This window comes from Beta vulgaris, chromosome 9 (assembly GCF_026745355.1).
Source record: "Beta vulgaris subsp. vulgaris cultivar EL10 chromosome 9, EL10.2, whole genome shotgun sequence".
NCBI lineage: Eukaryota > Viridiplantae > Streptophyta > Magnoliopsida > Caryophyllales > Amaranthaceae > Beta > Beta vulgaris.
The window spans coordinates 3,821,324-3,828,993 of NC_079210.1; the positions used below are offsets into that span (position 1 = coordinate 3,821,324).

The 7,670-nt window shown below is 35.8% G+C and overlaps 1 long non-coding RNA gene across 1 annotated transcript; it reads right to left on the minus strand.

Annotated features, from left to right (window-relative positions):
- Nucleotides 1–4,617: 4,617 nt before the first annotated feature.
- On the minus strand, nt 4,618–7,430 carry LOC125493471 (uncharacterized). The gene is made up of 2 exons (XR_007270071.1): nt 7,028–7,430; nt 4,618–5,321 (listed from the first exon to the last, which is right to left on the minus strand). It is a non-coding gene; the product is annotated as an uncharacterized LOC125493471 (long non-coding RNA).
- Between the last annotated feature and the right edge of the window lie 240 nt (nt 7,431–7,670).

Below are 7,670 nucleotides of genomic sequence, written 5' to 3' on the forward strand. Positions count from 1 at the left end.
ATTGGAATGTTACAAAACATAAACATGAATTCAAAGAATTAAACAACTCACAAATGTCACATAATACTCCCCTTACTGTTCCTAAGGTTAAGAAACATGCATGATATGAAGGACATTGATATGTAGCATTAGTTGTTCCTATAGCACAAGTTCCTTAGCATTTATTTTCTTTCAAAAATTAAAACTCATAAAAATCCGAAAAATCCGAAAAATCCCAAAATAAAAGGAATCAGATTTAATTAAATCTTGATTCTTATTTATCATCTTTTCGTTTTCTTTTTCTTTTTATTTTTTATTTGTTTTATTTTTTCCCGCGTGTCATAAACACTATTACATGCAAAACTCCCCTTAATTCACATTATAGAAATCGTGTTCCTTCAACTCTTCATCTTCACCATAGCCGAAAATTCATCACACCTCTTGATACTCCATAAAAACCTCAATCTTCTCAAATCATGGCAAAAACTCACGCAAACTCCTTTTCCAACATCAAAAACTACCAACACTTCAAAAATGGAAAATTCTCATCCCAACCAAAACCCTTGAAACGACCAATTCAAGAAACCCCATAGAAGAACAACAATTAGAATCTCCAAGAAGGAGTATGCGTAGAAAAAGTTAATTGGGGAAGATGATGAAGAAGAAACCCCGGAACAACTCAGGGGGAAGAAGAAGAAATCACGCCTGTTCCTTCCAAAGGAACTGTTTCTTCATCTTCCAAGAAACGGGTCGAACGAAGTGAATCTAGGTATGTTTGGGTTTTTGTGTAGATTTAGAATGGGCAATAAAGTAGAATTTCATGAATTAACTCCATTCTAAAGGAACAGGCATGGAATTCTTGTTTGAATTCGCCTTTAACAACGCACTTGTTCCTTTAGCATGGATGAATTTTGTGCAAATTTTACTAAACTAATGGTCTTGCACAACTGAGGTTAGAGGAAAGAAAATTAAGTTTAATCAAGCCACATTGGGAAAGTTTGGGAAGTTCCTTGCAAAGGAACTGATTTGTACTTTAAACGGAATGGAACGGTCTCTTTTTCGAATTTTCCTCAGAACAAAATTGTAGAATATTTTGGAGGAACTGCTGGTCAAAACAAATTAAACCATAACCTACTCTCTCCCCTTCACAAAGTACTATTTAACTTGGTATGGAGAGCACTCATTCCTCGGACTGAAAAGAGGAATGAAGTGGGTCTCTTAGATATGTGTTATATGTTTTGCTTGGACCACCACATTCAAATCAACTTCCCTTCCCTCTTCATTCAACATCTTACTCACTGTATTGAAAACAATTGTGTGATTGGGTACGGTGCTTTATAACTTCTCTACTTCATCACTTTGAAGTAAGACTTACTGGTTGGACACATTAGGAGTAAACAAGGGAACATTTGAATGAAAGACTCTAAATGGACTTGGTTTGTCTGTCCAAGAAGGAGTACTCACTCAAGGGAGAATAGCTCCAGTTCCTCAAGTAAAAGAAAACTGCCTAAGCTTGATTAGAAGAAGATATGATGTTATCTTGAGGAACCTGTTCCTAACCGGAGGAACCAAAACCAAAGAGGCGCAAACACATTGCTACCAAGCCTAAAGTTCTGTTCCTCAGAGGTGAGGAAGAGCAATCGTCTAAAATTGCTCCACTGTTTCTGTTCCTTCCAACAAGGACTCTCCTTTAGTCCTTTCGGATGCTGAGGAACAGGAACCCTCCTACTCTCAAGGAACCCACTCCACCACCATCCCTAAACCTCTGTTCCTTTCACAAAACTGCCTCCATTTCTCCTCATCCTTCTCTGTTCCTTCCAGTTTGAGCAGATGAAGGATGAAATAAAAGGACCTAATCCTTTTGCTTCCACCTCCACAACTCTTCCACCACACCACCATTTCTCCTCCATTTATCACCCTTCACCTTCTGTTTCCATTCCTGGAACAGATGAGCCTTCCACTCAACCCCTCCAGTTCCTTCACAAAATCCACCATCTGCCTCAAGTTCCAAGGGTAAGGAACAGGATATTCCGGATGATGTAACTGGGTAATGATGTTTGTCTTCCTGCTCAACACATGATCAAATTTTATAATCATCTTCACTGGACTTTGGATGCTAAAACTGATAAATGATGAGTCTTATGAAGACTAAGTGATAGTGTTGCGCAACAAAAGAAGATGGACTCTATGGCCCTTGCTTTGGAGGAGTTGAAGGAACAAGTTGGACTCAACCATGGGTGGTGATGAGAAACTAGAGGATGTGGTGAAGAAGAAGTTGTAGAGGAACACCATTCCCTTCCCTTTCTTAGTTTTTTTTTTTTTGTTCCTGTTTCCTTTTCAAGGAACACGGCTTTGTTTAATCCTTTTTCTTTTCTTTCTTTGTTTGTTGTTATGGAAAACAATGACTTTTGCTATTATGTCCGTATTTCCGAATGTTTATGCATAATTTCTTCCTTGGAATGGCTAGTATTATGTGATTGATGTTTGAGCAAGTTTACTCTTTGAAATTCTAACCTAACCACTAATGGTGCTTGCATATGGTCTTAAGGTGTTAACTCAATTCATCAATACATGCAGAGTCTATTCTTTTTGAGGATGACAAAGGGGGAAAATGATTAAGGAACAAACTGTACATATAACTAAAATGAAAAAAATTAAAAAATTAAAAATAAAATGGATAAAGGTAAATGAAAAATCAAAAATAGGTTAAGGTAAATGAAAAATAAAAAATAGGTTAAGGTAAATGAAAAATTAAAATTCAGTTACTTACTTAATTGTGTTTTATTTTTCATTTTCTTATTTATTATTTATCATTTTCATTCACTTATATTATTTGTTATTCCTTAGTTTGTACCTTTGTTGTATCATCAAAAAGGGGGAAATTGTTGAACCCTAGTTTTGATGATGACAAAGAAACAAAGATGCAAACTAAGTAGTGAACTAATGAGTTATTTAAGTGTATGATGTTAAGGTATCAATGCAAGGAACTGGGAGAATACGAAGTCAAGGAAGAAGTCAAGAGAGGATTTCAAAGGCTAAGTAAAGAAGTTTCTATAAGTTGATACTGGAGCAAGCATTGGATCAAGAAGAATAAAAGCTAGGCGTTTTATTTTCTAGTTCCATGTAAAGGAAAAAGTAAAGATGGTAAGGAACAGTGGAGTATTTGAGAATGAGAGTTTGTTCCTTCTTAAGGAACAAACTAAGTGGCACTAAACGAATCTGTTAAAGGAACTTAGTTTATAAAGGAACTAGACTTAGGCGTGCAAAGTATAACGGTACAAATTTGAAATTGAGTAAGTCATGCCTAAATTATAGGAAATTAGTTTTATCTAATCTCAAATGATAAAATCAGTTTTAAAAAGAAAATCGTTTAAGAAAAGATTTTGTTTTTCGGAAAAATAAAGAAAATAATTATCCGGTTTTATAAAGAATTTGTTTAAAAGATATTATTTTCTTAAAGATTAAAAATTCAGTTTTAAAGATAAAAGTATTTTTATAAACTGATTTTCGGATAAAGCTCAAGGAACTCCTATTACTTAGGAGTAGTGGCTAAAATATATCCACGTTCATTAAGATCATGGGATCATGGGACATGATGAGAAACGTGTTCCTTAGGGAAGGAACATCATGGGTTAATGGACTTAACATGTAATCAAGTTTTACTCCCACGTTCTTTGTGATTATCACTATAAATATTGAAGTCTAAATGAGTTCCAAAGTGTGTCTGACTAAGTAATTAAGTGAGTTTAACTAATTAAGTGTCAGTGCCTTCATTCTCTCATAATAGCCATTTGTTCTTTGCTTTCTTACTCTAATTCCATAAGCTTATTTCGATCAATTGTATTTTGGTTTTTGGGGTAAGGGAACTTTGAGTGAAGTTCTGTAAGAGAAAGGCTTTGAGTGAAGCTTGTATGAGTGAGAAAACTTCGAGTGAAGTTGAGAGGAACTGTTGTTAAGGGAACAGTGGCTCAGGAACTTGAGTTTAGGAACTCAAGGTGTGGCTCGAGTTAGAATTAGGTTGTAACAAAGTTGTTTGGCCTAATTAGTGAAAGAGTTGAGTTTAAAATCCCTAGTGGTCGAGGTTGTTTCTTCTTGTTGGGCCCAAGAAGTTTTTCCTCGTAAAAATCCCTTGTGTTCCTTTAGCTTGTTTATTCGTTTAAGTTTTAATTTCCGCAAAAAGTTTCGTTTATTTCTACACCTACAATTCACCCCCCCTCTTGTAGTGGTCCTAGGGAAATAATAAATTTCTTTCTCTCTCTCTTTCTCTCTCTCTCTCTCTCTCTCTCTCTCTTTCTATATATATATATATATATATATATATATATATATATATATATATATATATATATATATATATATATATATATATATATATATATATATATATATATACCTTCTTAGTTTTTTTTAACTGCAACGTTTCCCTTATTTGAAAGTTTCATATTAATTGCAATATTTTCTTATGTGGTAATATCTTTTCTCTATTTCTCTATCACATAGGTCCTATTTTTTATATATCTCCATTGCTTACCTCTTCACATGAGTTTCTTAAAAAATGTGACAATGAAATATGTTACAATGATTATAAAATGAAGTATACAATTATATTATAGTTCAAGGGGTGTATGAAGATTACTATTTTTTTATAATTTAGTTCATTTTATTAGAACTCATAATAGAGTTAAAGGCATACATTGACTGATTGAAGTTCCAAGACTACAACACCTTGAAAGACAAATACAAAAACACGAAACTAAAACGCTTCAGGCACAACAAAAACCCCTCAACAATATCACCCCTAGAACGATCAAGAAATAATACAACCACCACATCAAAGAGGCGAGAAACATCCAAGTTTGCCGACTGAAAAACAGCAAACTAAGACAACATCAAACAAAACAACAAAAGAACTCGTGAACTCAAGACGATTTTGAATCAATGACATCAAATTAACCATTGGGATACCCTTTCGCTACACCGCCTCTTTGATACTTGAATCCCATTTTTCTTCTCCATGTTACGATTGAGACCAAGATGATTAAGCAATTGACATTAGATTTTCTTTGCTAGCCTCCGAAAAGAAGACTTTGACACAACATTGCTCATAATTGAATTAGGCAACATAACCGAAACCTCAATGACAACCCCATCTGAATCTAATATTGTGACATGTCCTACAGCACAAGAAGAACCCTCATCTCCATCAACACATACTGAACTTCCTCATTTAATGCACATCTCATTTGCAAATGAAAGAGCACTTGCAATACCACTCAAATTAACACTTCCCGGCAAACTCTCTAGCTTTGTCGACATCTTCTCCTTGACAACATCAGCGTTCCCTAAAGGGACACAATTCAACATACTAGGTTCCTTAACATGATCACTAGTGGAAAAAAGCCCATCTCATCAGGTGGGCGCACAACAGCTATGAGAAATAATCTGATGCGGTCCAAAACCGCATCAGATTTGTTAGATACTGATGCAGTTTTGCACATGACTGCATCAGAAAGTACAGGAAGGGGTTTAAAAAAAAAGAGCAACATCAATAAAAATCGCATATCAACAGCAACAACTAAAAACAACCAAAGCCTTGAGATGAATTGAGACAAATTTATAGGACGAATTAATCAATAAAAAAAGCGAATTTACAGCAATTAAACATTAACAAAATAAATAATAATTCGAAAAAAAACCACATCTGCAAACTAAATTAAAGAAGAAATATTATACAACCAAAAATAAATTAGATTATACAAATTAAAAACGATTTTCGACGATGTCTTCGATGATGCAAACTAAAACGTTTGGTGAAGATGAACGTCTTCTATTCGACGAGGAACGACGAGAAGGCACGAACAGATCTGAAGGTGCGTTGTTGCGGTGGTGTTTGAGGGTGTCGTGGGTTTGAGAGGGAGGAGAGATAGGAGGGATTAGAGTCGAGTGTTGAGTGAGGAGAGAGATAGGAAGGCGCCGTGGTTTGAGAAAGAGGAGAGAGTGTCGTGGTTTGAGAGAGAGAGGAGGGAGTGCCGTGGAGAGGAGAGGGGAGAGAGAGGGATTAGGGTTTGAGAGGGCGGGAACTCGGGTAGGGTTATGGTGGTTATAAGGGAAAGAAATGGACAACAGTGTAATGGGCCACACATCTCCGTTTTTTTTTAAAAAAAGTGCGAAAATCTGATGTGGTTCTCAGAACCGCATCAGATTTCAACCAAACCGCATCAGTTTTTTAATGTGATGCAGTCTCCAAGAGAACTGCATAAAATTTTCTCCCAACTTTTCTTTTGATTTTTTTATTTGATTTTCTGATGTGGTTTTGTAAAAACCGCATATGTTACTAAGTGACAGATAAGATGAGCAGAGCATCTCATTTAAAAACCCATTTGATGCACATCTCATTTGCAAATGAAAGAGCACTTGCAATGCCACTCAAATCAACTCTTTCCGACAACCTCTTTGGCTTTATCGATATCTTCTCCTTGACAACACCAACGTTCTCTAAAGGGACACAGTTCAACATACTATGTTCCTTAACATGATGAACCTCGCTCTTTCAATTAGGATGACTAGAGTCAAGCTGCATATTTTCTAAGATGAGCAGAGCATCCACTTCTAATTTGAGCTCACTATCATGAGAAAGAGGGGAATGCCGTGCCGAAAAATAGAAAAAGAATCCAAACAGACATTATGGCAATCACCATCAATAACAACAACCTTCAATTCCTCTTGAGCAACATGAAAAAAGCATGGACAAAAAATTTCCAAGGATTATCACTACCTAAAGCAGGGAGAAAAACTAAATACCATAAACCTTTAATCTTCACACTTAACTTCAAAAATCACCCCCATCAGTTATAACCAGATTGAATTTTCTACCAAAGACAACCAAATCGTCTAGATTGCTCAAATTCAATCAACTTTGAACAATCCTTAAGGGCACCGAAAACCCAAACAATCAACTTAACCGAAAAATTAATCCACCTTTTTCGATTGTTATAAAACTCACCAATTTTTAAGAAACCATTATTCAACTCCAAATAAAAAGCTTTACCTTTGATTTGAATTCTCATATTCGAACTTCAATCGAGCTTGAGTCACTGGGAGTCGCGTTCTCCTTTCACAATTGACAGGGAAAGGGGTTTCGGAGCCGCGATGGAGGTTTCAGGGAGAGAGAGGGGTTTAAAGGATGCGGGAAAGAGTGGCGGCGATGGGAGTTTCATTGCAGTGGGGGGTAGGGTTTTGGGGCGGGAGAGGGTTTTTTAGATTTTGTTCTAAAAAACACTCATTTAAATTATTTTTTTTAATGAAGATTACTATTGTCTTGCACTGAGTAACAAAGGTAGATTTGCACCTTTCATCTATACCAAACCCTTCAATCTTTTAGCCCAACTGATAATTTATTCTATTGAGAAGTCGGTGCCCGACGAGGCTAGCAAAATGTGTAGTAACTTCAGTATGAGCAAGACATAAGTGCTACTGCTACATGTGTCCGCACGTTCTTCAAGCATATCTAGAAAAGAGAATGTTAGGTGTGCTTTATTAGAATCAAAATAGCAGCACGTCTGGTCAAAAGAATTTGTAGTGCAGCGTTTATCATCCAGGTGAATCGTCAATATGGATTAAAGTGATTATTACTTATAACTGTTCAACTTGTTCGTGCACAAAGATTTGGAGTCAGTGTGATACAGCAATAG